Source organism: Lichenostomus cassidix, chromosome 1Aa (genome assembly GCF_008360975.1).
Source record: "Lichenostomus cassidix isolate B80296 chromosome 1Aa, HeHo_3.0, whole genome shotgun sequence".
NCBI classification, from domain to species: Eukaryota; Metazoa; Chordata; class Aves; order Passeriformes; family Meliphagidae; genus Lichenostomus; species Lichenostomus cassidix.
In genome coordinates, this window is record NC_139480.1 from 830,234 (window position 1) to 851,549 (window position 21,316).

General features: G+C 51.3%; 1 protein-coding gene across 1 annotated transcript in view; it reads right to left on the bottom strand.

The window, feature by feature from the left end:
• Positions 1–20,994, bottom strand: part of LOC146443011 (SH3 and multiple ankyrin repeat domains protein 3-like) — a 43,020-nt gene extending 22,026 nt beyond the window's left edge. The window contains exons 1-2 of the mRNA XM_085079948.1: positions 20,734–20,994; positions 13,976–14,024 (exon numbers count right to left, since the gene is read on the bottom strand). The gene's annotated coding sequence lies outside the window, so the exon portion shown is untranslated. The remainder of the gene's footprint in view (positions 1–13,975; positions 14,025–20,733) is intronic.
• Positions 20,995–21,316: the final 322 nt, after the last annotated feature.

The window sequence follows — 21,316 nt, forward strand, 5'->3', positions numbered from 1 at the left end:
AATCTTCCCAGAGATCGCTGGAGCTGCCCTGGGTTCATCCCATCCCGAATCCATGGATTTCCTTCATCATGTCCCAAATCCATGGATTTCCTTCATCCCATCCCATCCCATCCTGAATCCATGGATTTCCTTCATCCCATCCCATCCCAAATCCATGGATATCCCACATCCCATCCTGAATCCATGGATTTCCTTCATCATGTCCTAAATCCATGGATATCCTTCATCCCATCTATCCCAAATCCATGGATATCCTCCATCCCATCCCATCCTGAATGCATGGATATCCTTCATCCTATCCCAAATCCATTGATATCCCTCATCCCATCCCAAATCCATGGATATCCTTCTGCCCATCCCATCCCATCCCATGCCATCCCAAATCCATGGATATCCTTCATCCCATCCTGAATCCATGGACATCCTTCATCATGTCCCAAATCCATGGATATCCCTCATCCCAACCCAGATCCATGGATTTCCTTCATCCCATCCCATCCTATCCAATCCCATCCCAAATCCACAGACATCCAACCCCTCTGCCCATCCTAAATCCATGGATATCCTTCATCCCATCCCATCCCATCCCGTCCCATCCGAAATCCATGGATAGCCTTCATCCCATCCCAAATCCATGGCTATCCAACCCTTCATCCCATCCCAGATCCATGGATATCCCTCATCCCAACCCAGATCCATGGATTTCCTTCATCCCATCCCACCCCAAATCCATGGATATCCTTCATCATGTCCTAAATCCATGGATATCCTTCATCCCATCCCATCCTAAATCCATGGATTTCCTTCATCCTATCCTATCCCAAATCCATTGATATCCTTCATCCCATCCCATCCATCCCATCCCATCCCAAATCCATGGATATCCTTCATCCCATCCCACCCCAAACGCATTGATAGGATTCCTATCCTGAATCCACGGATATCCCTCATCCCAGCCCAGATCCAGAACCAGAACACCCCAAAAAAACAATCCAAAAAATCCCCAAAAAATTCCTCCAAAAATTAAAAATCATTCCAAAGCTGAATTCCCCAAAATCTCATTTCGCAGACTCATTTTCCCTCCTTGAATCGATTCCTCCACTGAGAAAACTTTTTTTTTAAAACCTCCTTTTTTTCTTTTTTCCCCAAGGAATCTGCAGAATTTTTCAGGAATGATGATCCAAGGATTCTCATTCCCACAGCAGCGGAAAAAAAACCCAAAAAAAAAAAAGTTGGAAAAACATCAAAAGGAATTGGAAAATATTCCAAATAGATTTTCCCTGCTGGGAAAACCTGCTGGGAGCAGCAGGAGCTTTCCTTGGATTTCTGAGAATTCCTTGGATTTCTGAGAATTTCCTTGGATTTCTGAGGATTCCCAGAATTTCCTTGGATTTCTGAGAATTCCCAGAATTTCTGAGAATTTCCTTGGATTTCTGAGAATTTCCTTGGATTTCTGAGAATTTCCATGGATTTCTGAGAATTCCCTGGATTTCTGAGAATTTCATTGGATTTCTGAGAATTCCTTGGATTTCTGAGAATTTCTTTGGATTTCTGAGAATTTCCTTGGATTTCTGAGAATTTCTTTGGATTTCTGAGAATTCCCTGGATTTCTGAGAATTTCCTTGGATTTCTGAGAATTTCCTTGGATTTCTGAGAATTCCCAGAGGGTCACAGCTGAGCCAATTTCGCCTCTTTTTCCATGGGAATGAGAATTCCCAGATTTTCTGCCCTTTTTTTCCTGGGATTTTGAAATCAGAGTCGAATTCCTGCCTTTCCCAAATCCCAGTGCCGAAATTCCATAGGGAGCAGAAATTCCATAAGAATCAGAAATTCCACGGGAAGGAATCAGCAATTCCATAGAGATCAGAAATTCCACAGGAATCACCTCACACCGGAATTCCAGAATTTCGGAATTCCAGAATTAATTTCAGAATTCCAGAATTAATTTCAGAATTCCTGGAATCAGAGGGAACAGAACTCCATCCCGGAATTCCTCTGGGAATCCAACTGGGAGAATCCTGGGAAAAGGGCAGAGAGGGGTGGGAAGAGCTGGAGAAGCTTTTTTTAGGAATTTTTGGGGAATTTTTTTGGAATTTTTTGGGATTTTTTTCCTTCGGGAGAAGACAAACAGCGCCAGGAATAACCGACGGCTGGGAATGTTCCGGAAACTGGGAAAAGTGGGAAAAGGAAAGGTGGGAAAAGGGATTAGTGCAGCCAAAAAAATCTCAAAAATATCTGGAAAATCCTCTGGAAAATCCTGGGATTTCAGCCAAGGAGATCCAGAGGTTTATCCCATCCATCCTCGGCCAAAATTCCAGGATTTTTCTCTTCCTGGAAAAGTTTTCCTGGCTGGGATAGGAGGGAATGACGTCATTTCCAACCCCCACATTCCCGGGGAATTTTCGGGAATATTTTTATCCCAGGAGGAATCCAAAATCAGGGATGGGAATCCTGGGAAACCTCAGTTTTCCCAGGATCGGGGAGGATTTGGGAATCTTGGCCACTTTCCTGGGAATCAGAGCCCAAAAATCCCGGGAATCAGAGCCCAAAATCCCGGGAATCAGAGCCCAAAATCCCGGGAATCAGAGCCCAAAATTCCCGGGAATCAGAGCCCAAAATCCCGGGAATCAGAGCCCAAAATCCTAGGAATCAGAACCCAAAATCCCGGGAATCAGAGCCCAAAATCCCAGGAATCAGAGCCAAAAATCCAGGAATCAGAGCCCAAAATCCTAGGAATCAGAACCCAAAATCCCGGGAATCAGAGCCCAAAATCCCAGGAATCAGAGCCCAAAATCCCGGGAATCAGAGCCCAAAATCCCGGGAATCAGAGCCCAAAATCCCAGGAATCAGAGCCCAAAATCCCGGGAATCAGAGCGAAAAATCCCGGGAATCAGAGCCCAAAATCCCGGGAATCAGAGCCCAAAATCCCGGGAATCAGAGCCCAAAATCCCGGGAGTCAGAGCCCAAAAATCCCGGGAATCAGAGCCCAAAATTCCCGGATCTTTGACCCCCAGGGAGCAGAAACTTCCCAGCAGCTCCAGTTTGGCCCAGAAAATCCTGGGATGGGAATTTTCCCTGGAATCGCCACTTTTCCCTGGGATTGGAATTTTTCCCTGGGATTGGAATTTTTCCCTGGGATTGGAATTTTCCCCTGGAATTGCCATTTTTCCCTGAGATTGCCATTTTTCCTGGAATTCCTGCACTTCCCCACGATTGGCATTTTTCCCTGTAACTGCCACTTTCCCTGGAATTAGAATTTTCCCCTGGAACTGCTGCTTTTCCCTGGGATTGGCATTTTTCCCTGGGATTGGCATTTTTCCCTGGAATTGCCACATTTCCCCAGGATTGGCATTTTCCCCTAAGAATGCTGCTTTTCCTTGGGATTGGAATTTTCACCTGGAATTGCCTATTTTCTCTGGAATTGCCATTTTCCCCTGGAATTGGAATTTTTCCCTGAGATTGGAATTTTTCCCTAGGATTGGAATTTTCCCCTGGAATTGCTATTTTTCCCTGAGATTGACATTTTCCCTGGAATTCCTGCATTTCCCCATGATCGGCGTTTTTCCCTGGAATTGCTGCTTTTCCTTGGGACTGGAATTTTTCCCTGGAATTAGAATTTTTCCCTGGAACTGCTGCTTTTCCCTGGAATTGCCATTTTCCCTGGAATTAGAATTTTTCACTGGAATTAGCATTTTCCCCTGGGATTGGCATTTTTCCAGGGATTGCTGCTTTTCCCTGGCAGAATCAAGGTTGAATTCCCTCCCTTTCCCAACTTTCCCAGGAATTCCATTCCCATTCCTCCTCCACACTCCCCATCCCGGCTCCAGGATAACCTGGAAACTTTGGGAACAGGATTTCCGGGAAGCTCAATGTCCCCAGGTGGGACACGGGGAGGAAAAATTCCCGAGCTTTTCCTGGGAAAAACCAGCCTGGAATGACACCTGGATCAGGAAACCTGGAAAAATCAGGGAGACAAATCCCCACCTGGAAAAATCTGGGATCCAAACCTGGAGGGATCCAGGGGGGACAAAACTTCACCTGGAAAAATCGGGAAGGCAGAAATCTTCACTTGGATCAGGGAATGTGGAAAAAACCAAGGAGGGCAAACCTGGAAGGGTTAATGGAGCTAAATCCATGGAAAAATCAGGGAGAGAAATCCTCACCTGGAAAAATCATGGAAATTGGAAGGGTCAGAGAGCCAAAGCCTCATTTGGAAAGATCGGGGAGCCTGGAAAAATCAGGAAACCTGGAAAAAGCAGGATCTTGGAAAAATCAGGGATCCTGGGAAAATCAGGATCTTGGAAAAATCAGGAAACCTGGAAAAATCAGGAAACCTGGAAAAATCAGGATCTTGGAAAAATCAGGAAGCCAAAAACCCTCACCTGGAAAAATTAGGGAATCTGGAAGGATCAGAGATCCAAACTCTGCGCTGGGAAGATCAGAGAGCCTGGAAAAATCAAGGATCCTGGAAAAATCATGGAATTTGGAAGGATCAGAGATCCAAAGCCTCATTTGGAGAGGTCAGGGATCCTGGAAAAATCAGGGATCCTGGAAAAATCAGGAAGTCAAAGCCTCACCTGGATCAGAAAACCTGGAATGCTCAGGGATCCAATTCCTGCCCGGAAAATCCCGGGAATTCTCAGGGATCCAATTCCCTGCTGGAATTCCCAGGGATCCGATTCCCTCCTGGAATTCTCAGGAATTCCCAGGGATCCGATTCCCGCCCGGAAATCCCGGGAATGTCGCCGCCGCTCTCCCCCCGCCGCCGTTACTGATCGACCAGCGCAGCCTCGGGAATTTCGGGAATGTCGGAAATTCCAGAGCCGCTGGAAACGGCGGGAATGGGAGATGGGAGAGTTTGGGATTGGGATTGTCCTGTCCTGTCCTGGCTGTCCCCGAGGTGCCACCGCCGGGCCAGCAGGGCCGGGAGACGGGGCGGTGCCAGCTGTGTGCCACCAGTGCCAGCCTGTCCCCGTGCTGTCCCCGTGCCAGCAGTGCCAGCAGTGCCAGGCTGTCCCCAGGCTGTCCCCAGGCTGTGTGTGTGCCAGCAGTGCCAGGCTGTCCCCATACTGTCCCCACCCTACGCTGTCCCCGTGCCAGGCTGTCCCTGTGCCGGCAATGCCACGCTGTCCCCATGCCAGGCTGTCCCCATACTGTCCCCATGCTGGGCTGTGTCCGTGCCAGCCATGCCATGCTGTCCCCGTGCCAGGCTGTCCCCGTACTGTCCCCGTGTCTGCTATGCCAGGCTGTCCCCATGCTGGGCTGTGCCCGTGCCAGCAATGCCAGGCTGTCCCTATGCCGGGCTGTCCCCATTCTGTCCCCATGCCAGCCTGTCCCCGTTCTGTCCCCATGCCGGTCTGTCCCCATGCCAGCCTGTCCCCATGCCGGGCTATCCCCATGCCAGCAATGCCAGCCTGTCCCCCGTTCTGTCCCCATTCCAGGCTGTCCCTGTTCTGTCCCCATTCCAGGCTGTCCCCGTTCTGTCCCCATTCCAGGCTGTCCCCGTTCTGTCCCCATTCCAGGCTGTCCCCAGGCTTATCCGGGCACACGGAGGTCACCGCCGCCTGTCCCCACCCCACGTGACAGAGCAGCACAGAGCGGCCTGGGCTGGCCTTGGGCACTGCGGCTGTGACCCGGGATAGGGACAGGGACAGCGACAGGGACAGGGATGGGGACAGGGACAGGGACAGGAAAAGGGGGAAGGGACAGGGACGGGAGGGACAGGAGCAGGGACAGGGACAGGAAAAGGGGTAGGAAGAGGGACAGGAGGAGAAGGGACAGAAGGAGGGACAGGAGAAGGGGGAAGGGACAGGAAAAGGGACAGGGACAAGAGCACGAGAAGGGACAGGAACAGGAAAAGGGGGAGGGACATGGAAAGGGACAGGAAAAGAGGGAAGGGACAGGAGGGACAGGAGCAGGAAAAGGGACAAGAGGGACAGGAAGAGGGACAGGGACAGGAGAAGGGACAGGAACAGGAGCAAGGACAGGAAAAGGGACAGGAAGAGGGACAGGAGAAGGGGCAGGGACAAGGACAAGAGCAGGGACATGGAAACGGAGGACAAGAAAGGGACATGGAAAGGGATAGGGACAGGTAGAGGGACAGGAGGGACAGGAGCAGGAAAAGGGGCAGGAAAAGGGACAAGAAGAGGGACAGGGACAGGAAAAGGGAGAAGGGACAGGAAGAGGAGCAGGGACAAGAGTAGGGACAGGGACAGGAGGGACAAGAAAGGGAGAGGGACAGGGATAGGGACATGGAAAGGGACAGGGACAGGAGAAGGGACAGGGACAGGGACAGGAAAAGCAGGAAGGCACAGGGACCAGGGCAGCACGGGGACAGCTCGGGCCCCATCGATCCCCGCAGTGTCCCCGCAGTGTCCCCGCAGTGTCCCCGCAGTGTCCCCGCAGTGTCCCCAGCGCCTGCCGGGTAATTCCATCGATTTTCCCTCTCCCGCTTTTCCAGGGGACACCGCGCAGGGTGGGAGGGCGACTGTCACCCTCCCTTTGGCGACCTGGGGACAGCCGGTGACACCCCGGGGAGCCGCGGTGTCCCTAAATGTCCCCAAATGTCCCCCACAGGACCGCTGTCCCCCCCGGCAGGCGCTGGGATTGGCATTCCAGGGGATTCTGTGGGAAGAGCTCGGAGAGGATTTTTCGGGATTTTTCAGATTTAGGGAATTGAATTCCTGAATATTCTAGTTGATTCTATTGGGAATTGTGGGAATTAATCTGTTGGGAATTTTATGGGATTAAATGGGAATTTAATGGGATTTAATGGGAAATTAATCCCATTGGGATTTATGGGAATTATTCTGTTCCATTGGGAATTTTATGGGAATTGTTCTATTCCATTGGGATTTATGGGAATTGTTCTATTCTATTGGGAATTATGGGAATTAATCTATTGGGAATTTTGTGGGAATTATTCTGTTCCATTGGGAATTGTGGGAATTATTCTATTCCATTGGGAATTTTATGGGAATTATTCTGTTCCATTGGGAATTTTATGGGAATTATTTTATTCTATTGGGGAATTATGGGAATTATTCTATTCCATTGAGAATTTTATGAGAATTGTTCTATACCATTGGGAATTTTATGGGAATTATTCTATTTTATTGGGAATTTTATGGGAATTATTCTATTCTATTGGGAATTATGGGAGTCATTCTATTCCGTTGGGAATTTTATGGGAATTATTTTATTCTATTGGGAATTTCATGGGAATTAGTCTGTTCTATTGGGAATTTTATGGGAATTATTCTGTTCCATTGGGAATTGTGGGAATTGTGGGAATTATGGGAATTACTCTATTCTATGGGGAATTTTATGGGAATTATTCTATTCTATTGGGAATTATGGAAATTATTCTATTCCACTGGGAATTTTATGGGAATTATTCTATTCCACTGGGAATTTTATGGGAATTATTATGTTCCATTGGGAATTAGGGAAATTATTCTATTCTATTGGGAATTTTATGGGAATTATTCTGTTCCATTGGGAATTATGGGAATTATTCTATTCTATTGGGAATTATTCTATTCTATTGTGAATTATGGGAATTATTCTATTTTATTGGGAATTTTATGGGAATTATCCTATTCCATTGGGAATTATGGGATGGTTTGAGGAAGGACATTAAAAATCCCTTAGGGACAACTCCAACACTTCCAGGGATCCAGGGGCAGCCACAGGAATTTGGGAATTCCATCCCAGCCAGGAATTCCCCAAATTCCCAGCGGGAAGTCATTCCCAGGCTCCTTTCCCTCCATCCCATGGAATTTTCCCCTCTCCCTCTTTCCCGCAGCTCTTCAGGCGCTGAGGAGCCAAAATTAGGTCAGGCTGGAGCTCTTCCTGCTTTCCAGGTTGAATATTCCCGATTTTCCCAGTTTTTCTTTCCAGGCTGAAAATTCCTGATTCTCCTGGCTTTTCTTTCCAGGCTCAACATTCCTGATTTTCCCAGTTTTTCCTTCCAGGCTCAACATTCCCGATTTTCCCAATTTTTTCTTTCCAGGCTGAACGTTCCTGATTTTCCTGGCTTTTCTTTCTAGGCTGAATATTCCCAATTTTCCCTGTTTTTCTTTCCAGGCTCAACATTCCGGATTTTCCCAGTTTTTCTTTCCAGGTTGAATATTCCCAATTTTCCCAGTTTTTCTTTCCAGGCTGAAAATTCCCAATTTTCCCCGTTTTTCTTTCCAGGCTCAACATTCCCTATTTTCCCGGTTTTCCCTTCCAGCTCCATCCCTGCCTGGCAGGTCTGAGATGATCCCAGAGTTTGGAGACACAAAATTCCCAAATTCCCAAATTCCCAACCCCGGGAGTAGCTCTGTTTGGGGGGGAAAAAAGGGATTTGGGGACATTTCCAGCTCTGTCACAGCTGGAGCCACCTCTGGGGACAGGGGAGGGTTTGGGGACAGGACTGGGATTGGGGACAGGACAGAGATTGGGGACAGCATAGGAGTTTGGGGATAGGACAGGGGTTTGGGGACAGAGCACAGATTTAGGGACAAGACAGGGATTTGGGGACAGAACAGGAGTTTGGGGACAGGAGAGAGATTGGGGACAGGACTCGGGTTTGGGGACAGGACAAGCATTTGGGGACAGAGGTTTGGGGACAGGGGAAGGATTTGGGGACAGGACTGGGGTTTGGGAACAGGACAGAGATTGGGGACAAAACACGGATTTGGGGACAGAGATTTGGGGACAGGACAGGGATTTGGGGACAGAAGAGGAATTTGGGGACAGAACACAGGTTTAGGGACTGGACAGGGGTTTGGGGATGGGAGAAGGATTTGGGGACAGAGATTTGGAGACTGGACAGGGGGTTGGGGACAGCATAGGAGTTTGGGGACAGGACAGGTATTTGGGGAAAGAACACAAATTTAGGGACAGGACAGGGATTTGGGGACAGAACATGGGTTTGGGGACAGGACTCGGGTTTGGGGACAGGACTCGGGTTTGGGGACAGCACAGGAGTTTGGGGACAGGACAGGGATTTGGGGACAGAGCACAGGTTTGGGGACAGGACTCGGGTTTGGGGACAGGGCAGGGATTTGGGGACAGGACAGGGGTTTGGGGACAGGGACAGCTCGGGTGTTCCTCCCTCATCCCAGCCCAGCCGGAGCTGTTCGTTTCCATGGCAACATCCCTCGGCGTGTCACCTTGGCAACCGCGAGCTGCGGGACACGTGCGGGTGTGCGACCGGGAGCGAGCCGCGGGGACAGCGGGGACAGCAGCGGGGACAGCGGGGATCGAGCCTTGGGGACAGCGGGGACACCAGCGGGGACAGCGGGGACAGCGGGGATCGAGCCTTGGGGACAGCGGGGACAGCGGGGAAGCCCTGACCGCCAGGATCCCAAAGATCCCATAGAGCGCACATTCCCTGCACGGGGGACAAGGGGGACAGAGGGGACACAGGTGGCCCCGAGCAGGACAGCGGGAGGATCCCAAAGATCCCACAAATCCCACATTCCCTGGATGGGGGACAGAGGGGACAGTGGGGACAGAGGGGACAGTGGGGACAGAGGGAAATCCCTGAGTGGGAGTCAAACCTTCCAGGATCTTCCCAAAGATCCCACAGATCCCACATTTCCTGTATGGGGCACTGGGGGGACACGGGGGACACAGGGGACACCAGGAAAGCCCTGACTGCGAGGATCCCAAAGCATTCCAGGATCCCATGGATCACACATTCCCTGGATGAGGGACACAGGGGACAGGGACAGAGGTGGCCCCGACCAGGAGAGCAGGAAATCCCTGCCAGGGAGTCAAACCTTCCAGGATCCCAAAGATCCCACAAATCCCACATTCCTGAAGCAGGAAGTCCAAATCCTTCCAAGATCCCAAAGATCCTACAAATCACAAATTTCCTGGAGCAAGGACTCAAACCATCCAGGATCCCAAAGATCCCACAAATCCCACATTCCCGGGATGAGGGACAGGGACAGAGCTGTCCTTATCCAGGACAACCGGAAATCCCTGCCAGGGATTCCAAGCCTTCCAGGATCCCACAAATCCCACATTCCCCGGAGCAGGGAGTCAAACCCTTCTGGGATCCCAAAGATCCCACAGATCACTCATTCCTGTATGAGGGACAGAGGGGACAGAGGGGACAGCAGGAAATCCCTGCTGGGGAGGATCCCAAAGCATTCTGAGATCCCAAAAATCCCATAAAGTGCACATTCCCTGGATGAGAGACACAGGGGACACTGGGGACAAAGGGGGCACTGGGAAAATCCTGACGGCAAGGATCCCAAAGCATTCTGGGATCCCAAGGATCCCACAAATCCCACATTCCCGGGATGAGGGACAGGGACAGGTGTTGGGAAGTCCTGACAGGGAGGATCCCAAAACCTTCCAAGATCCCTAAAATCCCACAAACCACACATTCCCTGGAACAAGGAATCAAACCTTCCAAGATCCCTAAGATCCTACAAATCCCACATTCCCAGCAGGAAATCCAACCTTCCAGGATCCCAAAGATCCCACAAATCTCACATTCCCTGCATGGGGACACAGGGGACAGTGGGGAAGTCCTGACAGGGAGGATCCCAAAGCATTCCAGGACCCCAAAGATCCCACAAATCCCACATTCCCTGGAACAAGGAATCAAACCTTCCAGGATCCCAAAGATCCCACAAATCCCACATTTCCTGGAGCAGGAAATCAAACCTTCCAGGATCCCAAAGATCCCACAAATCCCACATTTCCAGCAGGGAATCAAACCTTCCAGGATCCCAAAGATCCCACAAATCCCACATCCCTGAAGCAGGGAATCAAACCTTCCAGGATCCCAAAGATCCCACAAATCCCACATTCCCAGCAGGAACACACACAAAGGGAATGTGGGACAAACAAACCCCAAGCTGGATTTTCCCACCTTTATCCCATGAATCTCCTCATTCCCTCTCGGCTCATCCCAAAACTCATCCCAAAGCTCATCCCAAAGCTCATCCCAAAGCTCATCCCGGCTGTCGGATCTCACCTTTTCCCGGGAATTCCGCGCTATCCCGAGTGTTTTCCAGCCAGGGAAACCATCCCGGAGCTGACCCGCTGGGCTCCCCGCCCGGCTCGGGGCGCTAATAGGATCAGGGCAGCTCCATCTGCCCGTCTGCGATTGTCGCTAATCGCGGCTGGCGTGTCACCTCCCCGCCCCCGCCGCGGGAATGGGGATCCGGGAATTGGGGGGATTCTGGGAATTGGGGGGATTTCAGGGAATTGGGGGATTTCGGGGAATTGGGGGATTCTGGGGGTGGGGATCGAGTGGGGGAGTTCTGGGAATTGGGGGATTTCAGGGAATTGGGGGATTCTGGGGATTGGGGATTCAGGGAATTGGGGAAATCCGGAATTGGGGAGAGAGATTCAGGAATTGGGGGGATTCAGGGGTGGGGAGAGATCAGGATTCAGGAGGAATTCAGGAAATTGGAATTCAGCGGGTGGGGGAATCCTGGGAATTGGGGGGGATTCGGGAATTGGGGGATTCTGGGAATTGGGGGATTCCGGGGTGGGAGATTCGGGGAATTGGGGGTCGGGAATTGGGGGGATTCAGGGAATTGGGAAATCCCAGAGGTGGGGGAATTCAGGGAATTGGGGGGTCTCCTGGAATTGGGAATTCAGAAAATTGGAATTCAGCGAATTGGGATTCTGAGGTGGGGATTTCAGGGAATTGGGGGATTTCAGGGGAATTGGGGGAGATCGGGAATTGGGGGAATTCAGGGAACTGGGGGATTCCGGGGTGGGGGAGATTCAGGGATTGGGGGAATTCGAGGGTGGGGGAATTCCGGGAATTGGGGGGATTCAGGGATTTGGGGAGAATTCAGGGAATTGGGGGAAATTCTGGGAATTCGGGAGAATCACGGGAATTGGGGGAATTCAGGGAATTGGGGAGAATCACAGGAATTGGGGAGAATCACGGGAATTGGGGAGAAATCCTGGGAATTGGGGGAATCCCGGGAATAGGGGGGATTCAGGGAAATGGGGGGATTCCGGGAATCGGGAAGGAATAACAGGAATTGGGGAGAAATTGCAGGAATCCTGGAGAGAAATTGAAGGAATCGGGGAGAAATCCCAGGAATCAGGGAGAAATTCTGGGAATTAGGGAGAAATTCCTGGGATCGGGGATAGATTCCAGGAATCGGGGAGGAATCCCGGGGACTGGGGAGAAATTGAAGGAATCGCGGAGAAATCCCGGGAAATCATGGATAAATCCCGGGAATCGGGCAGAAATCCCGGGAAATGAGGGATAAATCCCGGGAATTGGGCAGAAATCCCGGGAAATGAGGGATAAATCCCGGGATTCGGGCAGAAATCCCGCAGAGCTCCCCATCCTTGCTCTCGGGATTAGGGAAAAATCCCCAATTTCTAACCAAACCCGGGATTTCCCAGCTCCTGCCGCATTCCCAACCTCGGGAATGTCGGGAAAGTGTGTCCCTGAGGGAATTCCGGGATCTCCCGGGATATCCCTGAGGGAATTTCGGGATATCCCTGAGGGAATTCCGGGATCTCTTCTCGGAGGGAATTCCGGGATCTCCCGGGATATCCCTGAGGGAATTCTGAGATCTCCTGGGATATCCCTGAGGGAATTTCGGGATCTCCTGCATGTCCCTGAGGGAATTTCGGGATCTCTTCTTGGAGGGAATTCCGGGATCTCCCGGGATATCCCTGAGGGAATTCCCATGGGATTTTCCCCCTGCTGACGTCACATCCCGGAGCGATGACGTCACCCTGAGTGGCAGCTGCTCCCTCATCGCTCACGGCAGGGATTGCTCGGAGCCTTTCCCAGGTTTTCCCAGGTTTTTTTCCAGCTTTTTCCAGTTTATCCCAGCCTTTTCCAGCTTCTTCCATTCCCATTCCTGCCTTTCCCAGTTTTTTCCATTCCATCCTTCAGCTCCCCACACCTGCTCTGAGACTTTCCCAGCTTTTCCCAACTTTTCCCAGTTTTTTCCAGCTTTTCCCATTTCCATTCCTTCCCTCAGCTCTCCACACCTGAGCAGGAATTGGTTTGAGCCCTTCCAGCTTTTCCCAGCTTTTCCCAGCTTTTCCCAGCTTTTCCTTGCCTTTCCCAGCCTTTCCCAGCTTTTTTCAGTTTTTCCAAGCCTTTCCCAGTTTTTCCCAGCTTTTCCCAGCCTTTCCCAGTTCTTCCCGGTTTTCCCCAGACTTTCCCAGCTTTTCCTAATTTTCCCAGTTTTTCCCAGTTTTTCCCAGCTTTTCCCAGGTTTTTCCCAATTTTCCCCAGACTTTCCCAGCTTTTTCTAATTTTCCCCAATTTTTCCCAGCCTTTCCCAGCCTCATCTCTCCACACCTGAGCAGGGATTGCTCTGAGCCTTTCCCAGTTTTGTTTTTCCCAGTTTTTCCCAGTTTCTCCCAGCCTTTCCCAGTTTTTTCTAGCCTTTCCCAGCCTTTCCTGAATTTTCCCATTTTTCTCAGCCTTTCCCAATTTTTCCCAGTTTTTTCCAGCCTTTCCCAGTTTTTTCTAGCCTTTCCAAAATTTTCCCATTTTTCTCAGCTTTTCCCAGCTTTTCCCAGTTTTTTCTAGCCTTTCCCAGCCTTTCCCAAATTTTCCCATTTTTCCCAGCCTTTCCCAGTTTTTCCCAGTTTCTCCCAGCCTTTCCCAGTTTTTCCCAGCCTTTCTCAGCTTTTCCCAGTTTTTCCCAGCCTTTCCCAGTTTCTCCCAGTCTTTCCCAGCTTTCCCCAGCCTTTTCCAGTTTTTCCCAGCTTTCCCAGTTTTTCCCAGCCTTTCCCAATTTCTCCCATTTTTCTCAGCTTTTCCCAGTTTTTCCCAGCCTTTCTCAGCTTTTCCCAGTTTTTCCCAGCTTTCCCAGTTTTTCCCAATTTTTCCCATTTTTCCCAGCTTTTCCCAGCCTTTCCCAATTTCTCCCAGCCTTTCCCAGTTTTCCCAGCCCCGTCTCTCCACAGGAAGGCTCTCCCATCCCATTCCCATCCCGAATTCCCAGTTTTCCATCGGGAAGGAGCTCACCTGGATCGGCAGTCACGGGCAGAGGTCACAGCGCTCCCTCGGCATCCACCTGGGAAGGACAGGGAATGTCAGAGCAGCTCGGGAAACCGGGAATGGGAACGGGAATGGGAATGGGAATGGGATGGGATGGGATGGGAATGGGGATGGGAATGGGGATGGGAGAATTCCCAGAAAAAGGTCAGCAGGGATAAGGAGAGTTGTTTATGGATTTGTGTGGAAAGGGAAATTCTGTGCTCCGGGAATTCCCATCCCACAGATCCATCCTTATCCCGACAATTCCCATCCCACAGATCCATCCTTATCCCGGGAATTCCCATCTCACAGATCCATCCTTATCCCGGGAATTCCTGCCACTGGAGCAGATCTTTACCCCGAGAATTCCTGCCCATATAAATCCATCCTTATCCCAAGAATTTCCACCACACAAATCCATCCTCATCCCAAGAATTCGTGCCACAAGTGCACATCCTTATCCCGGGAATTCCTGCCACCAGAGCAGACCTTTATCCCAAGAATTCCTGCCCATAAAAATCCATTCTTATCCCGAATATTTCTGCCACATAAATCCATCTTCATCCCAGGAATTCCCACCACAGGCGCTCATCCTTATCCTGAGAATTCCCATCCCACAAATCCATCCTTATCCCAAGAATTCCCACCACAGAAATCCATCTTTATCCCGAAAATTCCCACCACTGGAGCAGATCTTCATCCTGAGAATTCCCATCACAGAAATCCATCCTCATCCCGAGAATTCCTGCCACAGGAACTCATCCTTATCCCAAGAATTCCCATCTCACAGATCCATCCTTATCCCGGGAATTCCTGCCACTGGAGCAGATCTTTATCCCAAGAATTCCCATCACACAAATCCATCCTTATTCCAAGAATTCCTGCCACAGGAGATCATCCTCATCCCGAGAATTCCTGCCACTGGAGCAGATCTTTATTCCGAATATTCCCATCACAGAGATCCATCCTCATCCCAAGAATTCCTGCCACAGGAGATCATCCTTATCCCAAGAATTCCTTCCACACAAACCCATCCTTATCCTGGGAATTCCCACCACAGGAGCAGATCTTTATTCCAAATATTCCCACCACACAAACCCATCCTTATTCCAAGAATTCCTGCCACTGGAGCACATCCTTGTCCCGAGAATTCCCAGTTCATTCATTCCCAGTCCATTCCCAGCTCATTCCCAGTCCATTCCCATTCATTCCCAACATTCCCAGTTCATTCCCAGTCCATTCCCATTCACTCCCAGTTCATTCCCAGTTCATTCCCAACCCATTCCCAGTTCATTCCCAATTCATTCCCAGTCCATTCCCAGTTCATTCCCAGCTCCCCAAAAGTCACTCCCCCTCATCCCTTCCCTCCCTTCCTGCCGGGAATCAAATCCCACCTCCAGCCCGGCCTGAATCCCGGGAATTCGGGGAGGGCTGAGAGAATCCAGGGAATTCGGGAATCCAGGGAATTCGGGGATGGCTGAGGGAATCCAGGGAATTCGGGAATGGACAAGGTAATCCCAGGAATTCGGGATGGCTAAGGGAATCCAGGGAATTTGGGGATGGCTGAGGGAATCCAGGGAATTCGGGAATCCAGGGAATTTGGGAATCCAGGGAATTCGGGAAGGGCTGAGGGAATCCCGGGAATTCGGGGATTGCTGAGGGAATCCAGGGAATTTGGGAATGGCTGAGGGAATCCAGGGAATTCGGGGATGGCTGAGGGAATCCAGGGAATTCGGGAATCCAGGGAATTCGGGAATCCCGGGAATTCGGGGATGGCTAAGGGAATCCAGGGAATTCAGGAATCCAGGGAATTCGGGAATCCAGGGAATTCGGGAAAGGCTCCTCGGCGGTTTCTCCGAGCGCTGACCCGAGCGCCGCAATGGCCGCTGGCTCGGAGGGAATTAAAAATGCATGGATTGGGAATTCTCGGAGCGCCGCAGCTGCCGGGAGCAGGGAGGGGGGAAAGGGAGGGGAAAAAATGGGATTTGTGTCCCAAAAAAAGTCCTGGAAGCGCCCAGGAGAACTTGGGAAGGTTTGTGTAGGACCTACAGGAAGTGTCCCTGCTGGGCCTTTTTGGGAATATCCTGGGAATATCATGGAAATATCTAAGGAATATCCAGGGAATATCTAAGGAATATCCAGGGAATATTCAGGGAAAATCCTGGGAATATATAAGGAATATCCTGGGAATATTCAGGGAAAATCCTGGGAATATCTAGGGAATATCCAGGGAATATCCAGAGAATATAATGGGAATATCTCGGGAATATCTAAGGAATATCCAGGGGATATATGAGGAATATCCTGGAAATAGCCTGGGAACATCCAGGGGAATATCCAGGGAAAATCCAGAGAATATCCTGGGAATATCCTGGGGAATATCCAGGGAATATAATGGGAATATCTAAGGAATATCCAGGGAATATATAAAGAATATCCAGAGAATATCCCAGGAATATCAGGGGAATATCCAGGGAATTCCAGCATTCCCTGGGAATCCAGCAATTCCCTGGAATTCCAGCAATTCCAGAGGCCTGGGAAGCAGCTCAGGGTTTGTGATTGACCTCGATAAAGGGAACTCTCTCTGCTCGGCAGAATGAATCATGCAGAGGATCCGGGAGGGATTTAGGATCTGGGATGGAGTTAGGATCGGGATGGATTTAGGATCCAGCAGGATCCCAATCCCCAAATTCCCTAAGGATCCTGCAGTCTGGAGCCTTTTTGGATCCCAATCCCAATCCTCAAATTCCCTGAGGATCCTGCAGTCTGTGGAGTTTTTTGGATCCAAATCCCAATCCCAATCCTCAAATTCCCAGATGATCCTGCAGTCTGTGGATCCTTATTTGGATCTCAATCCCAATTCCCACATTCCCCAAGGATCCTGCTTTGGAGACTTGTTTGGATCCCAATCCCAATCCTCAAATTCCCGGAGGGTCCTGCTGTGTGTGGAACTTTGTCCCAGTCCCAATCCCAATCCCAATCCCAATCCCCACATTCCCTACAGATCCCACTCTCTGTGGATCCTTATTTGGATCCCAATCCCAATCCCCACATTCCCAGAAGATCCTGCAGTCTGTGGAGCCTTTTTGGATCCCAATCCCAATTTCAATCCAAATTTCTCACATTTAGGGAATTCCCATTCCCTAAAACTCCTTCTCTCTGTGGATCCTTGTTTGGATCCAATCCCAACCCAAATCCTCACATTCCCTAAGGATCCTGCTGTCTGTGGAGTTTTTTGGATCCAAATCCCAATCCCAAGCCTCAAATTCCCTGAGGATTCTGCTGTCTGGGGAGTCGTTTTGGATCCCAATCCCAATCCCCACATTCCCAGAGGATCCTGCTGTGGAGCCTTGTTTGGATCCCAATTCCCACATTCCCTAAGAATCCTGCTGTCTGGGGAGTTTTTTTGATCCAAATCCCAATCCTCAAATTCCCAGAGGATCCTGCTGTCTGTGGATCCTTGTTGGGATCCAATCCCAATCCCAATTCCCACATTCCCAGAGAATCCCGCTGTCCATGGATCCTTATTTGGATCCCAATCCCAATTCCCAGAGGATCCTGCAGTCCATGGATCCTTATTTGGATCCCAGTCCCAATTCCCACATTCCCAGAAGATCCTACAGTCTGTGGAGCCTTTTTGGATCCCAAATCCTCACATTCCCAGAGGATCCCACTCTCTGTGGATCCTTATTTGGATCCCAATCCCCACATCCCCAGAAGATCCTGCAGTCTGTCAACCCACAGCCTCCTCCCTCATCCCACCAGGAGCAGCTCCGGGGAGGTTGGAATTCCCGGTTTTCCTGCTTTTGCCTCATCCCATTCCCTCTCCCCGAAATTCCCTGTTTTTCCCGCAGCTCCTTCCCATCGCAGCCCCGCGGGAAGCAGCAGCTGCTCCGGAACATGACTGATCCGGAAGGATGACTTCGTGTTCCCAGGAAAAGCCGGGAAGCAGCTGGAGGAACCTCGGGAATGTTGGGAGTGAGCAGAGAGATCAGCGGGATGATCCCGGATTTGGCACCGGGGTCCAGGCAGGGGAATTTGGAATCCGAAAATTCCCAAATGTGAAACCCCAGAATGCTAGAATCCCAGAATCCCAGAATGCAGAACCCTAGAATCCCAGAATCAAGAATCCCACAATCCCAGAATGCAGAATCCCAGAACCCCAGGGTTCAGAATCCCCAAACCCCATAACTCCAGAAACCCCAAATCCCAGAATCCCAAAACTCCATAACCCCAGAAAGCAGAAACCCATAACCCCAGAACCCCATAACCCCAGAATCCTGGAATCCAGAATCCCCAAACCCCATTAATCCAGAAACCCCAAGCCTCAGAATCCCTAAACACCAGAACCCCAGAACCCCAGAAAGCAGAACCCCAGAATCGCAAAACCCTATAATCCCAGAATCCCATAACTCCAGAATCCCAGGGTCCAGAATCCCAAAATCCAGAATACCCAAACCCCATAACTCCAGAAACCCCAAATCCCAGAATCCCAAAACTCCAGAACCCCATAACCCCAGGAAGCAGAACCCCAGAATCCCAGAACCCCATAATCCCAGAATCCCCAAACCTCAGAATCCCAGAACTCCAGAACCCCATAACCCCAGAATCACAGGGTCCAGAATCCTGGAATCCAGAATGCCCAAACCCCATAACCCCAGAAACCCCAAACCTCAGAACCCCAGAAAGCAGAAACCCATAATCCCAGAACCCCAGAATCCCAGAATCCCAGGGTCAAGAATCCTGTAATCCAGAATCCCAAAACCCCATAACCCCAGAATCTCCAAACCTCAGAATCCCAAAACCCCATAACCCCGGAAAGCAGAAACCCCGAAGCCCTGAATTCCAGAATCCAGAATCCCATGGTCAAAAATCCTGGAATCCAAAATCCCCAAACCCCACAAAAATCCCAGAAACCCCAAACGTCAGAATCCCAAAACCCCATAACACCAAAATCCCAAAACCTCAGAATCCCAAAACCCCATAACCCCAGAATCCCCAAACCTCAGAATCCCAAAACCCCATAACCCCAGAATCCCCAAACCTCAGAATCCCAAAACCCCATAACCCCAAGATCCCCAAACCTTAGAATCCCATAACCCCAGAATCCCCAAACCCCAGAATCCCAAACTCCAGAATCCCAGAAACATTTCAGTTGTCAAATCCCCCCAAGGTCCCCAAACCCCACCTGTCCCCAATCCCCACCTTGTCCCCAACCCAGATCCCCGAGTGCCACCTCCAGAAATTCCCTAAACACCTCCAGGAACGGGAATTCCAACACTTCCCTGCAATCCCATTCCCATACCAACGGGATTTTCCTGCAGGATTTCCACCTCAGTGGGTTTGGGTTCAGCGCTGAACCCCCAAAAAAACCCCAAAAGCTCTTTTTGGGGCCTGAGCTGCATCCCTGGGGATAACGGGCATTCCCACCTTCCTTCGGGAATGATTTCAACTTCCAGCCCTAAATTCCTCTGCTTTTTCTGGAAATCCTCCGGGGAGAGGGAAGAATGGCCGGAAACCCCATTGTTCCCTGCCGGAGGAAACCAGCACTTCCCAAAAGCCTTCCCGACCCCACAGCCGCCGCCTCGGAATGTTCCCCGGCTTGGAAAAGGGGTTGGGAATTTGGGATGAGGCTTGTGGGGCTTGGGGGGGAGTTTGTGGGGTTTTCTGGTCCGTTATGGGACGGCTGGAGGATCGTTTTGGGGTGGAGCTGGCCCTGACTGGGAGGGAGTGCTGGGATTGTGGGATTCTGGGGTTATGGGGTTGTGGAGTTTTGGGATTCTGGGGTTATGGGGTTTGGGGATTCTGGATTCCAGAATTATGGGGTTGTGGAGTTTTGGGGTTCTGGGGTTCTGGGGTTTGGGGATTCTGGATTCCAGGATTCTGGGGTTGTGGAGTTTTGGGGTTCTGGGGTTTGGGGATTCTGGATTCTGGGGTTATGGGGTTCAGGGGTTCAGGGATTATGGGGTTATGGGGTTTGGGGATTCTGGATTCTGGGGTTATGGGGTTCAGGGATTATGGGGTTTGGGGATTCTGGGATTCTGGATTCTGTGATCCTGGAGTTCTGGGATTTGGGGATTCCAGGATTCTGGGATTCTGGATTCCCCCCAGCTCTGCCCGGCCCCGTTTGTCCCCAAGTGCCACTCCAGGACCATCCCCAGTGCCACCGAATTACTGTCCCCCCACCAGGGCCACCCCTGATTCGTCCCTTCCCTGTTTGTCCCCAAATCCTGCTCCAGAGCCACCCCCCGGTGTCACCGAGTCCCTGTCCCACTGCACAGCCACCCCCCGGTGTCACCGGTGTCACCAAGCCGCTGTCCCACTGCACAGCCACCCCCCAGTGTCCCCAGCTGTCACCGAGCCGCTGGCCCACTGCAGAGCCACCCCCTGGTGTCACTGAGCCGCTGTCCCACTGCACAGCCACCCCCCGGTGTCACCGGTGTCACCGAGCCACTGTCCCACTGCACAGCCACCCCCCGGTGTCACCGGTGTCACCGAGCCACTGTCCCACTGCACAGCCACCCCTCAGTGTCACCGAGCCACTGTCCCACTGCACAGCCACCCCCCGGTGTCACCGAGCCGCTGTCCACTGCAGAGCCAACCCTGGTGTCACCGAGTCCCTGTCCCACTGCACAGCCACCCCCCAGTGTCACCGGTGTCACCGAGCCGCTGTCGCCGGCGCGGGGCTCTCAATATTTAATGCCACCACAATCTGCCGCTCTCCCTCCTCCTCCTCCTCAGGTTACCCCAGCGCCAGCTGGCCAGCCTGGCCACCTCCACCGGTGCCACCAGCGGTGCCACCAGCGCTGTCCCCCGAGGCTTGGGGACTTCCACAAAGCCCGACCCGCCTCCCTTCCCCCGCGGGCCCCGAGCCGGTGGCGTTGTCACAGTGACGGAGCTCAGCTGCCTCCGGGAGTGGGATGGTGGCAATTTACTCTTTGTGCTCCTTTTAGCTGCGCGGCCTCCCCTGCGCCACCGCCGGGAACCGGGGGGCTCGGGGGGTTTGGGGGTTCGGGGGATTCATACATTTGGGGGATTCAGAGGATGCAGGGGATTCGGGGGGTTCAGGGGTTTCAGGGAATTCAGGGGATTCGGGGGGTTCAGGGATTTGGGGGGTTCGGGGGATTCATGTATTTGGGGGATTCAGGGGATTCGGGGAGTTCAGAGGATTCGGGGGATTCAGGAAATCCAGGGGATTCGGGGAATTCAGGAGATCCAGGGGATTCGGGGAATTCAGGGGATTCAGACAATTCAGGTGATTCGGGGATTTAGGGAATTTGAGGGATTCAGGGGATTCGGGGAGTTCAGAGGATTCGGGGGATTCAGGGG